At 38.2% G+C, this 25,348-nt stretch overlaps 1 non-coding gene across 1 annotated transcript; it reads left to right on the forward strand.

The window, feature by feature from the left end:
- The first annotated feature begins 16,881 nt into the window (after window positions 1-16,881).
- LOC120860113 lies at window positions 16,882-17,045 on the forward strand. The gene has a single exon (XR_005720245.1). It is a non-coding gene; the product is annotated as a U1 spliceosomal RNA (small nuclear RNA).
- The last annotated feature ends 8,303 nt before the right edge of the window (window positions 17,046-25,348 follow it).

The following is a 25,348-nucleotide window of genomic DNA, read 5'->3' on the forward strand; positions in this document are numbered from 1 at the left end:
ATGTCTCACAGCAAATGAATAAGCTTCCCCATATCTACCTTCATCATCACAACCCACACTAAATTTTGGCCATTGTATAGGTTTAAAATTTCTTTTCGGTTTGGATTTTTTAGTTAGGTGTGAGGTTGAGCAGCTTTTTCATGTATTTATTGGACAGCTTTATATTTATGTTAACTGTCAGTTGATGTCTTTCAATCATCTTTACATTGAATAACTCTTTTCCCTGTTAGCACTCTTTGTATATTAAGAAAATTAGCCCTGTTTTATCTGTGTACATATTTTCACCCATTTTGACATTTTAACTTTGGTATTACTTACAGAAGTTTTTCAGAGTAGAAGGTTTTTACTTTTTGTAGTACACTGTATTTTGGATTTTTGTAAAGTTTTCTCTACCATTTCTAAAATTATTAAGAGAAAAATACTTCTGGTTCACATCTTACTTTTTTTTTTAATCTTCTAGAACTGGTGACTGGAAAATTGAATCTCAAGAAACAAAAAGAAAAGCGCTGATTTGTAATATTTGCCAATTTCTGAAGTGTAAACACCCCACCATGATCAATTACAAGCTATCTATGTAAGTTTACTTTAAACACAGAGTTAGAAAAAGATGTGCACAGTTGCCTCTTGTCAGCTGGCTGTATGCCGGTTCTAGTGCATCCCTGCACCAGAAATGAATTTTGACATAAGGAATGAGGGAAATCCAGCTTTCCACCCTGCTCCCATGTGACTTTCCCCCCATGTGTCAAATTCATTTTTTTCTATACTGAAGGGTTCAACTTGATCATATTCATGTCTTCTATGTGTATTTGGGTCTATTTCTTTTTTGGGCGGGGGGGGTCTATTTGTATACCCTGTGGCCTCTTTCATTGATTACCTGCTCCACCACACAGTTTAATTACTAGAGGTTTATCATATTCTTTAATACTTGGCATGGCTAGTTCTTTTAAATAGTCTTCTTTCCCAGAGTTTTCCCTGGCTCTGTTCATATATAGTTCTTACAGATGTACCCTTGGCTTAGAAAGGTTTTTATAGCTTTGCACTAGTCATTTAAAAATTTAAGCCTCTGACTATGCACAGCTAAGACTACACCATAATAATACTTAAGTGATCATGTTCCTGGCAAAACTCAGGAATGCTTTTTGGTAATTCTTTCCTTAAGGACTAGTACAATACAATACAATTGGATAAAAGCAATTGAACACAAAACTTGGTCATATTTTGGTAATATTTTGACATAGATGCTGTTAATACTGACTACATTTTTAGGTGTGTCTTGGACTTTCATGTTCATACTGAAGAATGCAAACAAGTTGTTAGCGCTGTTCCAAACTTCTGATTCAGTTTAATGGAAGTAGTCCTAGACTGCAGTGTGAATTCCTTTAAAGAACCATTTGCAAATATTCGTTACTATGAATTGGATTTTAATCTCAATACCATTAAACTAAATCGAAATTTTTAAAATGGACTGGAGGCTGTCAGCTGAGGTCAATGCTGGGGTGCACATAAGACTATAGCTTTCATTAAAATAGCTGAATGTTCATGCTAACATATTTATATCAATTACATTCTTATTATGTTACGCATAAAAATATACACTTTTATTTCAACATAGGTTTTCACTGTTAAAACTGTTTCAGATCCACTGAGCTGAGTTTTCAGCAAGATGTGAGGATGGGTGTGGCGGAGAAAGGTGTGTCTAACTTACTTATAAAGTTGCTTGAGTTTCTGTCTAGGTCTTCTGTTTCCCCACTCACATCAACCCGTGTACTTTGAGTCTAAATGCTCTTGTCTTCTGTGTTTGATTGTTCATTTGTTTTAATTTTCATTCTCCCCTCCCATCAAAAACTAATTTCACAGTATAAAGATCAGTGGTTGCCAAAGGCTAGGGTGAAGGGAGGGGAACAGGCGGAGAACAGAGGGTTTTTAGGGCAGTGAAACTATACTGCATGCCACTATAATGGATAGATGTCATACATTTGTCCAGACCTACAAAATATACAACACCAAGAGTGAACTCTGAACTGTGGTTTGGGGTGATAACAATGTGTTAATGTACACTCATCAATTGTAACGAACATTCTACTCTGGTAGGGGATGTTGAAAACATAACATGGGTGGGGGCCGGGGGAAAGCTGTGCATGGGTAGGGTAAGGGTTACAGGGGAAAGCTCTGGACCTTCCATTCAATTTTGCTGTGAACCTGAAAATACCCTAAGAAATAAGTCTATTAAAGACAAACTGGTCTCAGTCCCTTTGTCATACTAAAGTGCAAATGATGGATGAAAGATTACAGTGCTGTCTCTCGTTAGGACCTTTGTCTTTCAACAGGGAAACAAGCTGTAAAGTTGATGGGCTGAAGCTTCAGTTCTGGCTGCAAGTAGATGTGAGAGTTGAAGAACATCACAGCCCTCTCATGAATCATAAAGAGAGGAGGGGAGCAGAGATGAAAAGCAAAGGGAAAGATTGAAAAAGCAGAAGAATTGAGGGCACAGGATTTATGCTCTGATCTTGGCTCTATAATTTCCAGGATGAGTGATCTTGAGAACACCCTGAGACTCGTTTTTCTCACCTGAGTAACAAGCCTAATAATAAGAACATCCTATCGGTGCTTTAATGAAGATGAATTCAGTTACTATAGGAGGACATGCTTCAGTAATTGAATTAATAAAAATATGTTGGTTATTAGTCACAAAGAAGGCAGATGTGCTTTTGAAACATTTAGTCTCCAGATTGACAATGGGAGTCAGTCTGTCTGTTTTTCTCTCCTTTTCCATTAACTATGCATCTGAAGTTTATGATCTTTAAACTTGAGATAATATTTACTTCCCCAGGATATTTTAAAGATTAAAAATATATGTCTGTAAAGTGTCTCTCTGTCCCCACTGCTATCCCAAGAAGTATTCCACAAATGTTTTGGTCATTTTTACTTCTTTTCCAGGGCTTCCCCTTCCCTGGTGGCTCGGTGGTAAAGAACCTACCTGCCAAGGCAGGAGATGTGGGTTCAATCCCTGGGTCAGGAAGATTGCCTGGAGAAGGAAATGGCAACTCCCTCCAGCGTTCTTGCCTGGGAAATCCCATGAAAAGAGGAGCTTGGTGGGCTACAGTCTATAGGGCTGGAAAGAATCAGATATGACTTAGCATCTAAACAACAGCAAGAATTTCCTTCCCAAATCCATGACAGAAGACATTACTGTCTATTTCCGAAGTTCAACTCAATCAGAAGTCAAGCCCCATTGACTCTGGAAAGAAGAACCCTTGACTTTCCCATGACTTCTTTTAAGGCATTTACTACTTTTTATCTTCCCCTGCTCATTGTTCCGATTGCACACTCCTTGGGCCTATGGGTGGGTTTGTGGCTTTTGCCCCCACCGTTCTATTAAAAGTGCACCTATTTTAGAGGAAGTAAACTATGAAGGGTTCTTTGGACAGTTAAAAGTGAAGTGATGCATTTAGAAAGGGAGAGAATTTTTAAAACACAGGGCAACGATCAATTCTATTTTAAATTGCACTATTTACAGTTAAGAGCATAGGGTACGAATGAGAAGTAGAATAATTCTGATTGTTACTGTGCTATATATTTCTGAAAAAGATATTTATTCTTCTTTTCTTCATGTTTGTATTCTCAGTTACCACCTGTCTGCTTGTATAGAATTTACTCCCTTTCTACCAAGCTGCTGGGTTTCTCAGGGAGTGGGGAGCTTCTGAACCTCGCGTGTGATTGCTTCCCTCAGTTTGGTAAAGAGATCAGTCACCAAGTCACCCTTTGCTCTCCAGTGATAGTTGCCACCTCTCGTTTTCACAAGAAATGATAAAACAAATGAGTCAGCTGCAAGGACCCTTCAAGAATGGCACGCGATGCTCAGGCTAGCTTCAGCTTTAGCTAGAGCTGAAAAGGTTTCAAGAAAATAAAATAAAATAAAACCTTTCAGAAACCCTTCTTTCAGACATACAGGCAGGCATCTGGCTTCTTTGCTCTCTCTTTGCCTTGTATCTGTCTTTCTGGATTTCACTTAACTTAAAAAAAAAAAAAACACAAAGATACGATTTTTAGTTTGAACAAAAAAGCAGTGATACAGTAGCCTGTGATCTTCCCCTTTAAGGTAAGATTCTGCATAATTATGTATAAAGAGAAGGTATTTGGAATAGTGGAAGAGGGCAGGCATGTTTATTCTCCTGGTTTTCAGTCATTTCCTCATCAACACGTGTAATTCTAGAAAGACCTTTTTGCTTATGCTGCATTGTTAGTTTCCTTTTCTACTTGAGATAAATTTTGTTTCAATTACTTTTTCTTCACCCACCGGTTTCTCCTCTGTTGTTTTTCTAACTATGTTTTTTAAAAAAATCATATTTTTTTTTGTTTTAAGTACTGGGAATGGTGTATACATTAAAATAATTGTCAAATAATAGGTGAAAGACAAAATATGCAGCTGAGAAATTCTAAATGAAACTCCTATCTAAACTACTTTTTTGAACAGCTTTGTACATGATCACTTGTATGAAGAGGAGGTATTAATTTATGTGGTGAAAGGGAGAAGGATTTTAGTTCCTTTGAAATTTCATTACTGTTTATGTATACTCTAGAAAGAAAACAAACCAATAGCCTTTTGAAATTAGTTACTTATCATAGTATCCCACAAGCATTCCTTCTTGTTTGCAGGAGTTCAGTGTCTTGTCATCAGACTGAGTAAAGTGAAGTTGTGGGGACAAGAACTTTGGGCAATAGGATAGTGGATCAAGTTGGTGGAAAAGGAAGCTTTGATATTAGAGAAAATGGTTTAGCCCAGCACAGAGCATAGACAAAGCCAACTATATATTTTTCCAAAGCATTTGTCTTAAAAAAAAAAATGGAATTTTCTTCATGTAAACAAGTGGGACTTCAGTTTGAGTGTTTATTTTTGTCTGTTTATACATTCTTTGTAATAACTCAGATCAAAGGGTTTGTATTAGGTGCATTATGGTTATGTAGTTGAAGAAATCAACATCCACAATAAAAATGTTACTGAAGTGAAGCCGCTTAGTTGTGTCCGACTCTTTACGACCCCGTGGACTGCAGCCCGCTCAGGCTCCTCTGTCCATGGAATTTTCCAGGCAAGAGTACTGGAGTGGGTTGCCATTTCCTTCTCCAGGGGATCTTACGCGCCCAGGGATCGAACCCGGGTTTCCCTCATTGCAGGCAGACGTTTTTACCATCTGAGCCAGCAGGGAAGCTAAAAATGTTATTAAGTTATGGCAAATCTATGATCCACCCATCTGATTCAGACTGATTCAGGGTTAATGTGTGCAATGACCTGGTGATTGCCCTCCAGACAACTTCTGAAGTTTAGGAAGAGCCTGTAAACAATGCCGATAACAGTGCCTGGGAAATATTTGGCTTGGAAGCACTTAATATTTGCTGAACAAATGAATGAGCCATGAAGTCAACCAGCATGTAGTTATCTATGTTCCTTTGGAGCTAATCTTAGTTTATGTTACCAAGTGTACATGACAAGTTCTTTGTTTTAATTGTCTATTATCTTAAAAATTACCTCTTTTAACCATCAAGAAAGGTTCCCGGCCACCCCACCCCCACCCGCAGCTTTGGTATTCCAGGATTTGATTTGATTGGTCTTGAACAGAGGAGCCTAGCGTGCTGCAGTCCATGGGGTTGCAAAGAGTAGGACTGAGCAACAACAAAGCGTAAGACACAGAGGAGTGCTATATCCCCCTAGTCGATGCTCTCCCTGCCTCAGTTGGCCCTTTTCAGTGAGAAGTGGAAGAATTCTGCCTTTGTTTATAAACAACGTTCCCGTAAGAAAACACATTGATTACCACAGTGTTTACAGCATGGACTACCTGAAGGATAAATGTTAATTAGTTGCGACTAGTCCTTAACACCAGGGATGTTACAAGATTAAGAGAAGCAGATGAGAAAGAGAAGCATGATATATAAGTAAGCTGGCAGAAGGGTGATTACAGAGAGTGAGCTATTATTATATGGTAATGGTTTATTGCAATAGGTCCTAACAAGGCTTTTATAGTACGTATTCATATCACTTTGAAAATTCTGTTTCCTAAGGGAGGAAGCAGAAGTAGAATTTGTTGACAGAGACACTCAGTACCGTGTTTTACAGTTTCCAGGAATGAGAAACGGTCGATTAGTCACATCGAGTGTATATGGGAGTGACGAGCGGAAGCGCTTTGCTATCCCAGGTTAGATATCGAATAATCTTGCTATTCTTTTGGGTAGAAATACAACTAAGAGAATTGATCCAACTGGGTTTTAAAATAAGCATAGCAGATAAAGCAGGACACAGTGAAAGATTCTCAGATTAAAGTAGCCCTGTGGTAAGACTGCAGAAGTTTGACCCTGGTGGCCTCCTGAAGCAATGCTGGGCATTTGTGAGAGAGCTCTAGAGTGAATTCCCCCAGTTTTGTGTTTTTGCTTTTGTTAATTTTTGGCTGTACTGGATCTTCACCGCCACACGTGGGCTTTCTCTAGTTGCAGTGAGCGGGGGTTACTCTGTAGTGGCAGAGCATGGACTTTCCATTGTGGTGGCTTCTCGTTGTGGAGCGTGGCTTCCAGGGTGCAGAGGCTCAGTAGTGGTGTCATACGGGCTTAGTTGCCCTACGGCTTGTGGGATCTTCCCAGAGCAGGGATTGAACCTGTTTCTCCTGCATTGGCAGGCAAATTCTTAACCACCGGCCGACAAGTGAAGTCCTCACTCCCCAGTTTTAAGACTAAACGTTTGGTCACGGGTTAAGTATTAATATAATCACAGAGTGTATCCAAAGAAAAACCAGTCTTTCATGTATTTAATTACAAAGAATAACAAGTAGCAAACTTTTAGAACTTTTTATTTTTATTTTTTACCAACTCTTTCATCTCTGGTGGAGGAACAATTTCTGGGGTTAAGGAATCGTGTTAGATACTTATACCTCAGTTCAGTTCAGTTCAGTCGCTCAGTCATGTCCGACTCTTTGTGACCCCATGAATCATAGCACATCAGGCCTCCCTGTCCATCACCAACTCCTAGAGTCTACCCAAACTCATGTCCATCGAGTCAGTGGTGCCATCCAGCCATCTCATCCTCTGTCGTCCCCTTCTCATACTAATATCTATCCCACACCAAAAAATTTACATTGCATCACCAACTTGATGAACATGAATTTGAGCAAGTTCCAGGAGTTGGTGATGGACAGGGAAGCCTGGTGTGCTGTCGCCCATGGGATTGCAAAGAGTTGGACATGACTGAGCGATTGAACTGAACTGAACGGATAAGCTCTGTTGTTACCAATCCCAGGCTACTGCCCTACACCTTGTGATCTTTCTTTATTAAGCCCCTCTTAAATTATCTTAATTTGAGGTTACCATCTTTTTCCTCCTGGAATCCTGATATATTACCTAAGATCATGAAAGAATATGAGTCATTCTCAGTGTGAGGTGAGAGTTTTGTAAGTAAGAGCAATCTGGGAAAGACAGGGCGAGACGGAGACACAGAGAGAGTTCACTAGTGGATCAACCAACGCGTGAGGATCCCTGCTGGCCTAGTGGGACCCAGTCCCTGGGAATGGGTGGTCTGCTGCACCTGGAAGTCTTACTTCTCTATTTCCAGGTAGCATCATTTAATACTATAGCACTTTCCTTGGGAATCTACCACAAACCCCTCTATCTTTCCTTTGCTAACATCACCGTCTTTTCGGTCAGGGTTCTTCTTTTTCTTCTTAAAATTAGCCTAAGGTGTGAGGTCATTGCATCATGGTAGCACCCATGCCCTGCTCCCTTGTGAGTTTAGAATCAAAGTCATAGGATATTTGTCTGACCTTACTAGTTATCTATTTTATATATAGTAGTGTGTATATGTCAATCCCAATTTCCCAATTTATTCCTTCCCCCTTTTGCCCTCTGGTAACCATAAGTTTGTTTTTTACATCTGTGACTCTATTTCTGTTTTGTAAATAAGTTCATTTGCATCATTTTTTTAGATTCCATTTTTTGGATTCCATTTTTAGATATGTATATAAGTGACATCATATGTTATCTGTTGTACAGTACAGGGAACTCTACTCAGTACTCTGTAATGACCTATATAGGAAAAGAATCTTAAAAAGATTCATATATGTATATGTATAACTGATTCACTTAGCAGTACAGCAGGAACTAACACAACATTGTAAGTCAACTATGTGTGTGTGTGTGCGCTTAGTTGCTCAGCCATGTCCAACTCTTCCCAACCTCATGGGCTATAGCCCACCAGGCTCCTCTGTCCATAGGATTCTCCAGGAAAAATCCTGGACTGGGTAGCCATTCCTTTCTCCAGAGGATCTTCCCAACCCAAAGATTGAACTCAGGTCTCCTGCATTGCAGACTGACTCCACAGTCTGAGCCACCAGGGAAGCCAAATCAACTATATGTCTATAAAGATTAAAACAAACAAAACAAAAGAATCAAAGTCAAAGGGTTTTTAAGTTGTAAGAGTTGTTTGAAGCCATGTAGTACAGCTTCCTCATTTCACACGTAAGAATCTGAGGTTTCTGTAGCCAATGCGGAAGGGGCTCGTGCAAAGCCCCACCACAGCTTGTGGTTATCCCAGTCTTAGAAACCTGAAGTCCTGCTTTCCCTGGTCTAATTTCTCTGTCCAGAGACTTTGGGCTTAACAGGTGATGCTATTCAGATTAGAGGTCTGAGGGACAAAGGCCTCCATGGGGAGTTTTGCAGAACAAATAGGGAGAAGAGAAAAATACAAAACAGGGAAACTGTTTTTAACTCCTGTGAGAATTTTCTGAGGTATGCTTTGAGGACTGTGCTTTTCCAGGAATCGTGCCACAATCCAGCCAACAAAACTTCTTGCCATTTTTTCCAATAGTGTGGATGTTTTCAGCAAATAGTCAGGGTTATGCATGAGGCAGGGAGCTTAAGAAAGCTGTTCACTTCCTCCCCTGCTTTGCTTTAGTCACGCCCAGTAAATGAGGGCTCCAGGGGAACTCAGAGGCCGTGTGTGCAAGGCTGAGCTGGACTTAAGCTCTGACCTGTTAGTTACTGGAAATAATCCTCTGAGTGGAGCCAATGAATGCTCAAGAATTGCTATCAATCCTTGGATCCCAGGGTTATTCATTATAATTAAAATTTATTCTTAATGTAATATACCTTGTCTCTAACACTAATATTTTACTTTTAAATGTGGCAGTCTGGGGACTTCCCTGGTGGTCCAGTGGTTACGACTCTATGCTTCCACTGCATGGGGCACAGGTTCGATCCCTGCTTGGGAAAGTAATACCCTCAGTTCAGTTCAGTTCAGTTCAGTCGCTCAGTCATGTCCAACTCTTTGCGACCCCATGAATCACAGCATGCCAGGCCTCTCTGTCCATCACCAACTCCCGGAATTCACTCAGACTCACATCCATCGAGTCAGTGATGCCATCCAGCCATCTCATCCTCTGTTGTCCCCTTCTCCTCCTGCCCCCCATCCCTCCCAGCATCAGAGTCTTTTCCAATGAGTCAACTCTTCGCATGAGGTGGCCAAAGTACTGGAGTTTCAGCTTTAGCATCATTCCTTCCAAAGAAATCCCAGGGCTGATCTCCTTCAGAACGGACTGGTTGGATCTCCTTGCAGTCCAAGGGACTCTCAAGAGTCTTCTCCAACACCACACTTCAAAAGCATCAATTCTTCGGCCCTCAGCCTTCTTCACAGTCCAACTCTCACATCCATACATGACCACTGGAAAAACCATAGCCTTGACTAGATGGACCTTAGTCGGCAAAGTAATGTCTCTGCTTTTGAATATGCTATCTAGATTGGTCATAACTTTTCTTCCAAGGAGTAAGCGTCTTTTAATTTCATGGCTGCAATCGCCATCGGCAGTGATTTTAGAGCCCCCCAAAATAAAGTCTGACACTGTTTGCACTGTTTCCCCATCTATTTGCCATGAAGTGATGGGACCAGATGCCATGATCTTTGTTTTCTGAATGTTGAGTTTTAAGCCAACTTTTTCACTCTCCACTTTCACTTTCATCAAGAGGCTTTTTAGTTCCTCTTTCTGCCATAAGGGTGGTGTCATCTGCATATCTGAGGTGATTGATATTTCTCCCGGCAATCTTGATTCCAGCTTGTGTTTCTTCCAGTCCAGCGTTTCTCATGATGTACTCTGCATAGAAGTTAAATAAGCAGGGTGACAATATACAGCCTTGATGTACTCCTTTTCCTATTTGGAACCAGTCTGTTGTTCCATGTCCAGTTGTAACTGCACATACAGATTTCTCAAGAGGCAGGTCAGGTGGTCTGGTATTTCCACCTCTCTCAGAATTTTCCACAGTTTATTGTGATCCACACAGTCAAAGCCTTTGGCATAGTCAATAAAGCAGAAATAGATGTTTTTCTGGAACTCTCTTGCTTTGTCCATGATCCAGCAGATGTTGGCAATTTGATCTCTGATTCCTCTGCCTTTTCTAAAACCAGCTTGAACATCAGAAAGTTCACGGTTCATGTATTGCTGAAGCCTGGCTTGGAGAATTTTGAGCATTACTTTACTAGCGTGTGAGATGAGTGCAATTGTGTGGTAGTTTGAGCATTCTTTGACATTGCCTTTCTTTGGGATTGGAATGAAAACTGACCTTTTCCAGTCCTGTGGCCACTGCTGAGTTTTCCAAATTTGCTGGCATATTGAGTGCAGCACTTAAATAAATAAAGAGTGAAGAGTATTTTTTTTTTTTAATCTAGGAATCTCAGAGGCAGAATATGCTTGTGACCCCCTTCAGTAAAAGAGATGCTTTCTTAACCATTTGAATAGAAATTGGAAATACTGAAATGGCATTCTTTCATTTTATCTCCATTTTATCATCATTTGGTAACATTCTTTTGTGTATACATTCCACTAACTTCAAAGGGCAGAACCTGAGATTTGACGAGCTATCAAAAGTTGGCAGAAAAAAGTATAGATTAGTAATTTGGATGTCTGGAAGAACATACTTTCATACACTGTATTGGTTTCCTAGGTCTAGCATGACAAAGTACTGGGTGGCTTAGAGAAACAGAAATTTATGGTTTCATAGATCGGGAGACCTGAAGTTTGAAAGCAAGGTTTCAGCAAGGCCATGGTCCTTCTGAGGAGTCTAGGAAAGTGTCTGTTTGGGGGTCTCTCTCCTAGCTTCTGGCATTCCTTGGCTTGTAGATGATCATTTTCTCTCTGTGTCACTTCACATCGTCTTCCATCTGCATGCTCAGTCACTTCAGTTGTGTCCGACTCTTTGTGTCCTCATGGACTGTAGCCCACCAGGTTCCTCTGTCCATGGGATTCTTTAGGCAAGAATACTGGAGTGGGTTGCCATGCCCTCTTCCAGGGGATCTTCCTGAACCAGAGCTCAAACTTGCATCTCCTGAATCTTCTGCATTGCAGGTAGGTTCTTTCCTGCGGTGCCACTGGGGAAGCCCTCCGGGTCTGTGTCCAAATTTCCCCCTTTTATACCAACATCAGTCATACTGGAATAAAGCCCACACTAGTTACCCTATTTTAATCTGATTATAAAGACCTTGTCTTCAAATAAAGTCACATTCTAAGGTACTGGGGGTTAAGACTTCAACACATCTTTTTTGAGAGGGACACAAATCATACCATGACAATATAGTCTGTTGAAATTGAATGGAATTACTTCTCAAGATTGCTGAACTACTCAGACCCAATCGTTCTGATGGGACTTTTCACCAGCTCACCTAGAGCCCACCTTTCCTTGGTGTGCTGCTTATGGCAAGTTAGGATACAACTGTGTGTTTAAAATTAGTGATCTTGAGGCATATGCTGGTGGGGCTTGCTGTTTTTCTTTCTGCCCTTTCTGAGTTGCATGTGAAAGTGAGACATTGCTTAAAAATTAATGACAGCGGGATGCTTGTCTTTACTCCAAGTCATAAGATTGTGGCTTCAGGCAGAGCTGCAAAAGTTGAAAAATCACAAAACAAAAATGTACTTTTTGGGAAATTTGGTTAGAAGATAGACAGTGTTGTGTTTTGTAATGATTATATTCTTATCCAAAGTTGCTAATAATATTTGTTTCTTTTGGATTAAGCACTCTCCTTTCTTTAAAGGAGAATGGGGCTTTCCTGGTGACTCAGATGGTAAAGTATCTGCCTGCGATGCAGGAGACCTGGGTTTGATCCCTGGGTAGGGAAAGATTCTCCTGGAGAAAGGAATGGTTACCCACTCCTGTATTCTTGCCTGGAGAAACCCATGGTCAGAAGAGCCTGGTTACACCCTGGGCAACAGTTAACCCCTGGACAACAGTCCTTGCGGTTACAAAGAGTTGGACATGACTGAGTGACTAAAACTTTACCTCACTTTCTTTAAAAATAAAAGATACAAAATAATTCCTAATTATGTATTTTCTAACTATGTGAAAATGTCTATATTTCAGAAAAGGTTTTACATGGCTAAAATATTGGGTTGGCCAAAAGTTTGATTTCAGTTTCTTGTAAGATGTTATGGAAAGACCAAGATGAGCTTTTTGGTCAACTCAGTACAAGAGGATACGAAATTTTAGTGTTATTCAAGGACTCTACAGGCATTTTGATTCACTTCAGTTCAGTTCAGTCACTCAGTCATGTCCGACTCTTTGTGACCCCATGAATCGCAGCACACCAGGCCTCCCTGTCCATCACCAACTCCCGGAGTTCACTCAGACTCACGTCCATCAAGTCTGTGATGTCATCCAGCCATCTCATCCTCTGTCGTCCCCTTCTCCGCCTGCCCCCAATCCCTCCCAGCATCAGAGTCTTTTCCAATGAGTCAACTTTTCGCATGAGGTGGCCAAAGTACTAGAGTTTCAGCTTTAGCATCATTCCTTCCAAAGAAATCCCAGGGTTGATCTCCTTCAGAATGGACTGGTTGGATCTCCTTGCAGTCCAAGGGACTCTCAAGAGTCTTCTCCAACACCACAGTTCAAAAGCATCAATTCTTCAGCATTCAGCTTTCTTCACAGTCCAACTCTCACATCCATACATGACCACAGGAAAAACCATAGCCTTGACTAGATGGACCTTAGTCGGCAAAGTAATGTCTCTGCTTTTGAATATGCTATCTAGGTTGGTCATCACTTTTCTTCCAAGGAGTAAGCATCTTTTAATTGCATGGCTGCAGTCACCATCTGCAGTGATTTGGGAGCCCAAAAAAATAAAGTCTGACACTGTTTCCACCGTTTCCCATCTATTTGCCATGAAGTGATGGGACCAGATGCCATGATCTTCGTTTTCTGAATGTTGAGCTTTAAGCCAATTTTTTCACTCTCCACTTTCACTTTCATCAAGAGGCTTTTTAGTTCCTCTTTACTTTCTGCCATAAGGGTGGTGTCATCTGCATATCTGAGGTTATTGATATTTCTCCTGGCAATCTTGATTCCAGCTTGTGTTTCTTCCAGGCCAGCATTTCTCATGATGTACTCTGCATGTAAGTTAAATAAGCAGGGTGACAATATACAGCCTTGACGTACTCCTTTTCCTATTTGGAACCAGTCTGTTGTTGCATGTCCAGTTCTAACTGTTGCTTCCTGACCTGCATATAGGTTTCTCAAGAGGCAGGTCAGGTGGTCTGGTATTCCCATCTCTTTCAGAATTTTCCACAGTTTATTGTGATCCACACAGTCAAAGCCTTTGGCATAGTCAATAAAGCAGAAATAGATGTTTTTCTGGAACTCTCTTGCTTTGTCCATGATCCAGCAGATGTTGGCAATTTGATCTCTGATTCCTCTGCCTTTTCTAAAACCAGCTTGAACATCTGGAAGTTCACAGTTCACGTATTGCTGAAGCCTGGCTTGGAGAATTTTGAGCATTACTTTACTAGCATGTGAGATGAGTGCAATTGTGCAGTAGTTTGAGCATTCTTTGACATTGCCTTTCTTTGGGATTGGAATGAAAACTGACCTTTTCCAGTCCTGTGACCACTACTGAGTTTTCCAATATGTTGGCATATTGAGTGCAGCACTTTCACAGCATCATCTTTCAGGATTTGAAATAACTCCATTGGAATTCCATCACCTCCACTAGCTTTGTTCATAGTGATGCTTTCTAAGGCCCAATTGACTTCACATTCCAGGATGTCTGGCTCTAGATGAGTGATCACACCATCGTGATTATCTTGGTCATGAAGATCTTTTTTGTACAGTTCTTCTGTGTATTCTTGCCATATTCAAATGTATGGAAACATTTGCTTTTTTTAGACCAGTAAAATCAGAAACACATGAATTTGCAAAATGACACGTCTCAGTGTAATCAAAACTCAGTTTGCCATTTTTTAATTGTCACCTAGGCAACCCCAGTACTACTGCTTATACTGCTACTAATGCTGATACTCCTACTATTAATAACAGCTGATGTTTACTGAGCACATATTCTGTGTCAGGCACTGTTCCAAGTGCTTTGCCACTTTGGAGGCCAGTCTGTGTAGGGCCAAAGATGTATAGGGACAAATCTACATTTGGTGTGGACAAATCTATATCTCTCAGCTGATGGACTAGGGGACATAGACATCCTGAGGGAATGAGGAGTATCACTCAAGTCTTGAGTATTGATGCTGGAGAGGTTCCCCTATGAAGAAACATTTAAAGAACCTGAATATTGGCCCATATGGGTCACCTTCACCATCCCCCACACCCAAAGAACATAGTCATTCAGCAAAGTAAGAACTATATCTCCCTTTACCATTTTTCCTTGCTTTTACTTACCATTCCTAGAAAAAAATCAAGATCTTCAGTTAAATTTGAATTTCAGGTATACAGTGAACATATTTATTATAAATATAAGTATATCCCATGCAATATTTGGGACATGTTTATATTTAAAAAATGTATGCCATTTGTCTGAATTTCAAATATTACTAGGCATCTCATATTTTAATCTATTAATTCTGGCAACTTACCCCACCCCAACTTTCTCCAAAGAGCTGGTTATTAGGTGAAGAAAAGAACAAAGTTATTTTGTTTTCTGAATTAATGTTGTGATTTGAGATTTAAAAGTCTTCCCCCCAAAATAAGTAGAAAAGTCAATAAATCTCCCAAGGTCTACAGGTAAGGGGCAATTACTGTGATGAATACATTCGAAAAAGATTAGGTAAGAATAAAAAAATAAAAGTTATATTTTGAGTACACCACAAATCTTCTTTGTGAGATGATCCAGGTCTATTTTAGTTGATTTTATTGAGCCGTTCCTCTCCAGGACCATAATAACTATTAACTTCTCTTACAGTTCATGTTCTTTGGAACACATTTTGGGAAATTCTGTTTTGTTTTATAACTTTGTGATATATTTAACTAAAGTGCTGTACTGAAGAATTCTCTCAAAACTGCTGGAGGACCTTTGAGGTCTTTTGAGGTTTGAAATAAAACTCAACTCAAACGGGCTTAAACAACAAGAGAAAACAACAAATGGGGTGAAGTTCAGGTGACTGGCAAGTCCAGATGTAGGGAGGACCTAGGTTCATTGATCGCAGCTCAGCCATGACAGTAAAAACTCAGTTTTAAAATTCTGGTGTTGCTTTGTTTTTAAGTCTTTGTTAACTGTTAACCACGTTAATTTTATTCTGACTGGCCCCCTTGCTGTTAATAAGGTGGTTGCAAGTTTCCATGCAGCCCAGCTGGGGAGAGAGCAATGCTGACCCGGCACTCTAAACTGCCTAGTTGACTGGTCACATGCTCACCCTGTGGTGACTGTGGCCGAGGCATGGAAGGAACTGAGGCACTGAAGTCTATTAAGGCTTTTCTGTGGGCCTGAGAGTGGGTTCAGCTTTTACCAAAACACATGAGCTGGGTGGGAAGGAGCAGATGACTGCCTGAGAGTAGGGGTAAAGCATCGGAATGGATGCTGGCTCAATTGACAGGTGTCCAATATAGCTGGGAATTTTAAGTTTCTGTCATTGACTGCAGGCAGGGGTGATGTTCACAACTGTTTAACAGCCTGCATCTTCATGGGCACCACTTCAGGAGGAACCTGTCTCCCAAGGGCCTCCTGCTTACAAAGGGTTAACCCTTTAGTTGGTTGATGTTGAAGGGCTCAGGAGCTCCTAGGAAAGATGACCAAAGGCCATGGGAGGTGAGCACTTAGAGTACTCAGGGGTGGCTACTTATCACCAGCAACAGAAATCTATCACTATCTTAATGTTTATAATAGTACCCATGTGTATCAGCTTAATGATTCTTTTTAAAAAACACAAAGGACTTTTGCTTCTGAATAAGACTCTACACTTAGTTTCTTCACTTGAAAAATGAGTGGGTTGACGCAGATGATTTTACAAGTCCTTTGACAGAAATGTTTGTGTTGTATTCTATAAAAATTGCATAAATAAGCCTTTAACTCTGTCATGCACATAGTGATATGTATATATTAACAGAATATTATAAACAGTTGTTATACATTTTAAAATGCAGAGAACCACATTTCCATTTGAAATTTGGCACAATAAATCTAACAATTTGGATCTGAATTTAACTAGATTTTTACATTGAAAATTTCAAATGCATTATTTCTAAAGGCCATGAGGATTTTCTTATGTGTCTCACTGTGTTTTATAGTAAAGCAAGGGGGAAAAACAATCATTTATCATATTAAAAACTCATTTTTTTTAACATGTTAAGACTCCTTTAGGAAAACAGGCAGATTTGTGTCTTTGACATAAATCACAACAATATGTTTTTTGGACCCTTCTCCTAAAGAAAAGGAAATAAAAGCAAAAATAAACAAATAGGACCTAATTAAGATTCAAAGTTTTTGCACAGCAAAGGAGACCATTAACAAAACAGAAAGACGATCTACTTAATAGGAGGGGATATGGGAGAAAATTCTTGCAAATGATATGACCAATAAGGGGTTAATATTAAATGCATATAAATAGTTCATACAAAAAGAAATTTAAAAAAAAATTGAAAAATGGGATACTTACCTGGCAGGGGAGTTACCATGATCACGAAGGTGGTTTGCCCCAGGTGAGACTTACCCATTGCACTCTGGGTGTGCTGACCCCTCTGATTTCTCCAAACATGGGAAACTCGTCTGCATAACTTCTGGTAGAGGGGGACTGCATTCACACTTTCCCCGAAGGGGGAAAATTGGGCAGAAGAAGTGGATGTATATTTTTCCAAAGAGGAAATGCAGATGGCCAACAGGCACTTGAAAAGATTGCTGATCATCAGGGAAGTGCAAGTCAAAATCACTGTGAGCTGTCACTGCACATCTGTCAGAGTGGCTATTAACAAAAAGAAGACAGATGACAAATGTTGTCAAGGATGTGGAGAAAAGGAAACACTTGTACACTGTTGGGGGGAATGTAAATTGGTGTAGCCACTATGGAAACCATAATGGAGGTTTCTCAAAAAATGAAAAATAGAACTACCATATGACCCAGCAATTCCACTCCTGGGTACATATCTGAAAAACACAGAAGCACTAATTCGAAAAGATCATGCAACCCAATGTTCTTAACAGGATTGTTTACAATTGCCAAGGTATGGAAGCAATGTTCATCAACAGATAAATGGATTAAAGAAGATTCAATTGTATGTATATATACACATACATACAATTGAATACACACGTACATGTGATAGAATATTATTCAGCCATAGAAAAGAATGAAATTTTGCCATTTGCAGCAAAGTGGATGAAAGTGGAGGGCATTACACTAAGTGAAATATGTCAGACAGAGAAAGAAAAATACAATGTATCACATATGTGGATCTAAAAAATATAACAAACTAGTGAATAGGACAAAAGAAGCAGACTCACCCAGAGAAAGAACAAACCAGTGGTTACCAGCGGGGAGAGGGAAAGGGGAGTGGCAACATAGAGTAGGAGGAAAAAAACCAAACAACATTATTATGGGATTATATGAAATCATGTGTGTGAAACTTTTGCAAACTGTAAAGCCATCATAGAATTTAAAGCATCTTTGATTCAGTTAAAAAGTTAGTGCTGTTTTTACTTTAATGGGAAGTGGAGAGGCACAAAAACAGAAATGATTAAAGAAAAATTGAAGATGGAAGTCATGCGTTCATGTGAAGATGGTTCAGTGGCTGAAGTAAGCCAATCATGGCAGGCTTATCCAACGGTGGAGGATATGGAGGGGGTAATGACTCTGAGGTCATTCCCCTCTCCCACTGGGTCAGTGTCCTTACAGGGTGGAGCTGAAGTGCAATTGGAGAAGGTGAATTTTTCTCCTAGGCTTCACCCGTCTGTTCTAACTCTCCCTGAGAAGCCTTCCCAACACCTTACATTCTCAGCTGGCTAGTCATCTTAGATACAAAAAACCACAGAGTAGGAACTTTTTCCTAAAATAAATGGAAAATCAGCAATAATGATGATGGTGTCTCCTATTTCCCACTTCCTTACTTGTCCCTCTGCCAACCACACCCCCTGCCCCAAAACAGAGTTGTTTTTTCCAGAGGGCAATGTTGTAAGCACCACAATTATAGGCAAGCAGGAAGAATACTATATTTCTTATTTTCTCTACATAGAGACATAAATAAAATGTTTGTGATATTTTGAACTTTGTCTGATGAAGCATTTTAAACATTTGCAGATCTATATTTGTAGGTTTTTCTGCACTTTAACTCATCAAAAATGTCAAAACCAAGAAAGTCTTTGACTTTCAAAGACAGAACTTCTTGCCTGTAGCTAGCACTTTCTTCTATCTTCGGAGCAAAACCATGGCTTTGTAAATCCTTAAGTTCCTCCTTCCCTCTTTATATATAATTTCTGATAGAGTTATAGATATACATGCACAACTGTGTTAATTAACCCAGCTGAAAAACCTTACTTACAGAGACTTCTAAGGAAAGACATCTATGTCTAATCCTCTTCTTGCTTTAAAGATATTTTTTGTTATAGCACTGCTGCAGCTGCTGCTAAGTCGCTTCAGTCGTGTCCGACTCTGTGCTACCCCAGAGATGGCAGCCCACCAGGCTCCCCAGTCCCTGGGATTCTCCAGGCAAAAACACTGGAGTGGATTGCCATTTCCTTCTCCAATGCATGAAAGTGAAAAATGAAAGTGAAGCAGCTCAGTCGTGTCCGACCCTCAGCGACCCCATGGACTGCAGCCCATCAGGCTCCTCCGTCCGTGGGATTTTCCAGGCAAGAGTACTGGAGTGGGGTGCCATTGCCTGCTCTGGTTATAGCACTAGCAAGAACTAAATAATAAATGTATAATAATGCTTTGAATAAAAATAGTTCTCAAACATAGTTGATAAAATTTGTTGCCTAAGAGCTAAAATAAATTTATTAGCTGTGAATGAGGATGCTGGTTTTTTGGGTCTGCCTGTTTAGGTATGTATATATTATAACTAATATACAATGTTACATGATGTTTATATGCACTCCAACAACTTGATACATTTTAAGTCCTCACAATTAAATTACTAAAAATTAAAATTTGTTAAAATATATATTTTTATGTTCATGCATATAGGATCAATAAATAATATAAAAACAAAATAGACATTATTTGTGTGACCTATCTCAACAACTCCATGGAAAATAGTGTTATCCTCATTTAACAGGTAAAAACTTGAGGCAGAGAATGTCAATAGCTTGTCCAAGTTCATACTGATGTTACTAGTGGTCTGTTGTTATGGTTTCTAACTCAAATTTTCTGATTTTATGGTTTCTAATGCAAATTTTCTGATATTAAAGCCCTTATGTTTCCAACTATATTACACTACACTTTTGTAGTTATGCCATTATGATAAGGCACTCTTCTTTTGAATTTTCCAGGGAAGTGGGAGAAAGGTGCAAGAAAACTCCAATAATAGCTACAATATTACTTATCACTATAGCACTAAGAATCATTACCTATTACTTAAGGTGTCACTGAGAACTTCCCTTAAGCCAGATAATCAAGATACTTCTCAGAGGCACACTTTTATAATTCTCTATTATTTATATACGATTTTATATATGAAGTATGAAAATGCATAAAATGCTTATTATTCCATCGTATAGCATGCTCTATTTTGACATGTTGGAAAGGAAAGCACTTCCCCAAAGAATACTTGAACCTTCAGAAAATTTTATTCTCTCAGAAAAAAAAAATTTTCTTCCTGTGTTAGCTCTAGTTTGCAGAGAAGCAGACCTCAAGACAAGAATAGGCAAGAGATTTATTGGAGATGGAGCTAGAGAAGGTGGGGAGAGACCTTTGGACTGAGATGGACGGTCTGACTGCTATGAGAAAAGAGGGGAAGGGAGGAAGGTGGACTGGATTAAATTAAGTGTGTTAATACATGTGAAGCACTTTATAGATCGTTGGGAGTCGTAGATATTTATCACGAGTCATCTTCCCTGTGCATTTTTCTTGGTAATAGAGCTGTACTATTACAATGGAAAATTGATGTTAGGCCAGTAGTTCTCCTTCCTTGAAAGCTTAGTAAACAATATTCAGACGTCAATGCTGCTACAGTACTTTGTAAGTAAATCTGAGTGAAGTAGAAAAATGCTAAAAGTCACTATTCATTCTCATATGACTACTCAAATAAAAAGTTCATTACTTGTATTTCAGAAAGTTTTCACTTGGAAATATTTTCACTTTTTCCAGAAATATCATATTATTTGCAAATGTTCTGAAAGAGAGCATTTGAAATTAATTGGCAAGACCTATAGTCAACTATCATTCTGTTGAACCAGTTCTAATTTACACTTAATCGAAAAGTTAAAATATTTAAAAAATAATGTAAAAACTGCACCTACGTACTCAAACTAGGCTGACAGTTAACTTAATGGGCAAGTCAATTTAGAAAAGGAAATTGGAATCTTTGACCCAAATAATTACTTGCTGCATTTGATATGAGAACAAATATGACTTGGCTGAGCTTTAATTTGGTAAGATTTTGTCCAAAGTTAAATCATTCCAAAGTTATGGATATGGAATTTAAAATTGAACATGACATTTAAAATATCCCTATTTTTGACTCTAGAGGAAGATGCAAAGTTGTACTGAAATATTAATGTGTATTTTATGCCACATGTAACATTTTATTTCAGCATCTTTTATTTTAAACTTTAAAAAAGAAAATACATATTCATTATAGGAAATGTAGAATATTCATAAAATGTAAAGAAAAATAAATTAAAATTAAAAGTGAATCTGTCCTTGGTTCTACTATATAAAAAAACCATTATTAATATTTTAATATATTCCCTAAATAAAACAAGCTAAAGTAATTATTCTTTGTTGTTAAAAATAAATAGCAGGTTTAATACTTGAGTACCATGCTCTCTTATGCTTAAAAATTATATTTTCTTTTTCCTTAAATGTAGGCCAGTAATTATTAACCCTATTATCATTTTACTTTGTAACATTCTTAATTCCCCTTCCTAAAAATGCTGCATGGTAAATATTTCTTATTTAATGTAAATTTAAATCAAGTTTTTATCTTATGTTTGGGGTAGTTTATAACGTTTATAAGTTTACAATGTTTATAAGAAGGCTGAGCACTGAAGAATTGATGCTTTCGAATTGTGGTGCTGGAGAAAACTCTTGAGAGTCCCTTGGACAGCAAGGAGATCAAACCAGTCAATCCTAAAGGAAACCAGCCCTGAATATTCATTGAAAGGATTGATGCTGAAGCTAAAGCTCTAATACTTTGGCCTCCTGATGTGAAGAGCTGACTCATTGGAAAAGACCCTGATGCTGGGAAAGATTGAGGACAGAAGGAGAAGAGGGTGACAGAAGATGAGATGGTTGGATGATATCACCTATTCAATGGACATGAGTCTGAACAAACTTTTGAACAAACTCTGGGAGATAGTGAAGGACCAAGAAGAGTGGCGTGCTACAGTTCATGGAGTTGCACAGACATGACTTAGTGACTGAACAACAACAATAATGTTCCTAATCTGAGAAACTTGTTTCTCAAAACTTGTTTCTCTATGTTTCTCAAAACTACATGGGAGAGTCCCTACTGAAATCAGGAAGCCATTTATACAAGTGTGCCTTCTGAAAAGTGTAAACAAAGTTCCTGAAAGACAGGAGCACTGGCTACTGAATGTCTTCTGCACATGGATCAGGGCATCTTCTTGGCATAATGAATAGCACTTAATAAGAAAGATGGTGAAACTTCAATTTCTGGACCAGTTTAGGCTGCATTGCCCACACTGTCTACAGCGTGAGCTTTGGCATTAGATTTACTTTTTCTTCTTGCTATGCATATATTCTCAGAAATCTGGGACTAGAAACATTTGAGGGATTAAAAAAATGAAACTATGATTCTTAGTACATATTCATGCTTAAAAAAAGTGTTTTCCTGTGAAAGCCTCTGTCATAATGCTACTATCCTTTAGTGTGGGGTTGGGTGGGAGGGGGAGTTAAATAGATAATTGTCCATTTCATACATGCAGCATGCATCTGTTTTTCTAGATAAGAATTTTTAGTGACTGTTGGATGGAAGATGCTGTTTCTGAAAGGTCATAGTTAAGAGATCAAGGGAAACATGTTACAAGAAAATGTTTTACTTTTGAAAAAAAAAAATACTTTCAGTAAAATGAACTTTCTTCTCCCTCAGGCAATGTTAGTCAAGAACAGACAAAGGGTTTGGTGATTTGAGAGATTTGCATTGGAAAAAAATAATAAACAAGTGAAGGTTGTTAACAGAGTCTATTAAAGAGTAAGGGAATCAGAAGAAAAAAATATGGCATCGTGGAAAAAGCATGAGCTTTGAAATTGCATAGGCTTCAGTTTGACTAAAATCAGGTTTCATTTTTTATTCAGTTCATTAAGAATTATGTGAAACTTGATTTCTTTGAATTCTGTTTTCTTTACCTGTTATCTAAGATGGAATTATTTCTCAACTATTATTTATCAAGCTCTTAATATGTACCAGTCTCTTTTGCAAACAGTGCTGCAATAAAAATGCATGAATGTATATCTTTGCATATTGCCATAATTACATTGCGTGGTAAAATCCTAGAAGTGGAATTTCTTTTCATAGATTTTCTAAATATACTATAGAAAGCTTAATCAAGTTATACTCATCAATAGCCCAAGAAGTCTTGCCCACACTTCACACCTTTAATTCTGGTAAGCCTCAGTATTTAATGTTTAAATATTTGCTAACTTAATAGGTAAAATTATATTTTTTATTTGGTCATCTTTGATTATCATGCTAAATATTTTCATAAGTTTACTGGCAGTACTTTGAATTATATAAGTGAAACTACTGTAATTTAAAATCCTAAAGTCTGTGTAAGTTATGCAGTTCTGCATTGACTTCATTTTTCAATTCTTTACTAATTTTAAACTATTTTTTTATTAATGCATACAAGTCAGATCTGCATTGCATGAACATCTTTTTCACTAGAAATAGAGTTGCCATTTCCATCTACCTTCAGCTCCTCTGAATCTGTTTTTTTTTTTTTTTGCTTTAAACATGAAACCATGGGGGAAGTTTCGTTTCTCATTTACCACTTCTCCACCTGAGTTGTCAGTTTTGTTTTTGGTCTAAACAGAGGGTAAGAGAGAGGGCATCTCATTAAATCACGGTCTTTGGGCAAGGTTAGAGTAGATTTATCTACTTTACATAACTTTTTAAATTTGTTTGAAAATAAATTTAAACCAGAGGTGTTCTTATGTTTAAAATAATCTTTTACACCTAAAAATCTTTAAGATCAATAAAAGTATCTTCATTGGGGGATGCCAGTGATGGAGATGCACATTTCTTTAAGGAAATATAGATGATATTTAGGAAATAACCATATCAAAATGGCAGTTACATGAAGAAACTTGTGTATGGACAAATACAGGTTTTTCTCCAAACACTGGAAAAGATTAAATAAAGTGATTTGACTTGTCATTTTCTCTGCATATATCAAGTTCTTGTTGGATGGCAATACTCCATTCTTTGATTTAAAAGATAACTAGAGGCTTGTAAACTCCATGAGGAAATAAATTGTACCTTTATCTCTTTACATTCTACAGAGTCTAGTAGTGCCACATATATATTAGATGACTGTGAGAATGAGCTACTGGTTCAATTTTAATAGGAAATTTTAATCCATTTGTGTTTTTATTGTATTATTACAATACCAATTGTGTTATTACAATATAATATTATGTTATTGTATTGTATTAGTTGATATGTTTATTTTTATATACGACATTTTCTTTTGTATTTTATATTTCTTATATTTTTTCTTTGCCTTATTTTTCCCTTTCTTGCATTCTATCAAGTACTTTAGACTGAATATTAGCAACAGAAATCAGTGGGTATGTATCAGCTGTATTTGTACATCATGTGTTTGTGTGTTTGCGTGTGTGTGTGTGAGACAGAGAAAGAGAGAGATAGAGACAGAGATGTGGGGTTAAGGGGAGGGGAGAGAGAGAGAGAGGTTTTGTGAGTGGATGACTGTAGTACGCCTGCTTCAAAATCCATAAATTATAGTAAGGAATCCATCAGTTAGATTAACAAATTTCTGGCTGTCATAATGCTTTGTGTACAATAGACATTTTGCACTCATAGTTTGATGTTTGAGATATTGACTATTTTCCAAGAAACTCCACTGGTCTAGGCATAAAAGTATAAAATTAAACCACTGACCTATGATGGGATAAGTAAGGACTTAATTAGCAGGTTAGGCTAAACACTTAGAATTGAGATATCAATTTTGCTTTATTTTCTACACATCGTACAGTATCTCTGAAGAGGTTAAACTTTACAAAATTTGTATTTGTATGGAGCATTTTATATGCTATACTGGAATTTTCAGATTTAAGAATTTGTGAGCATTTTACGACAGTTCTTACACACTGTCTATATGGGAAAAAAAGCAGAATTGTCTGCTAAACACTCTGCTACAGAAACTTAAAATTTTTTAAATAGTCTTTACTCATAAAATTGATGAAAAAATTTTATTTGATCTAAGAACATCACAAGAATGTCTATAGCTTCGGCAAATATAGACTTAAAGTATTCTAGCAGAAAGTACCTTTTATATTTCATTTAAACTAATAGTAATAAGGAAATAAAATTTCTAATCATAATTGATAGAGGCTGCCGTTGCTAAGTCACCTCAGTCGTGTCTGACTCTGTGCGACCCCATAGACGGCAGCCCACCAGGTTCTCCTGTCCCTGGGATTCTCCAGGCAAGAATACTGGAGTGGGTTGCCATTTCCTTCTCCATTGCATGCATGCATGCTAAGTGGCATCAGTCATGTCCGACTCTGTTGATAGAGGCTAGCAGATAAAAATGCTAAATTTTCCGTCAATATTGACAAATATGAAGTACTCATAGAGGAAGCCTAACTCTTGTTAATATGGGAGTGATAGTAAACTAGCTAATTATTAAATCCTCTTAATTAGAAAAGAAAAAAATCACTGAATAATGTCAGATTGATGATATCTTAGGGCTTTGCTGATA

The sequence above is a fragment of the Oryx dammah genome, unplaced genomic scaffold (genome assembly GCF_014754425.2).
Source record: "Oryx dammah isolate SB20612 unplaced genomic scaffold, SCBI_Odam_1.1 HiC_scaffold_2, whole genome shotgun sequence".
NCBI classification, from domain to species: domain Eukaryota; kingdom Metazoa; phylum Chordata; class Mammalia; order Artiodactyla; family Bovidae; genus Oryx; species Oryx dammah.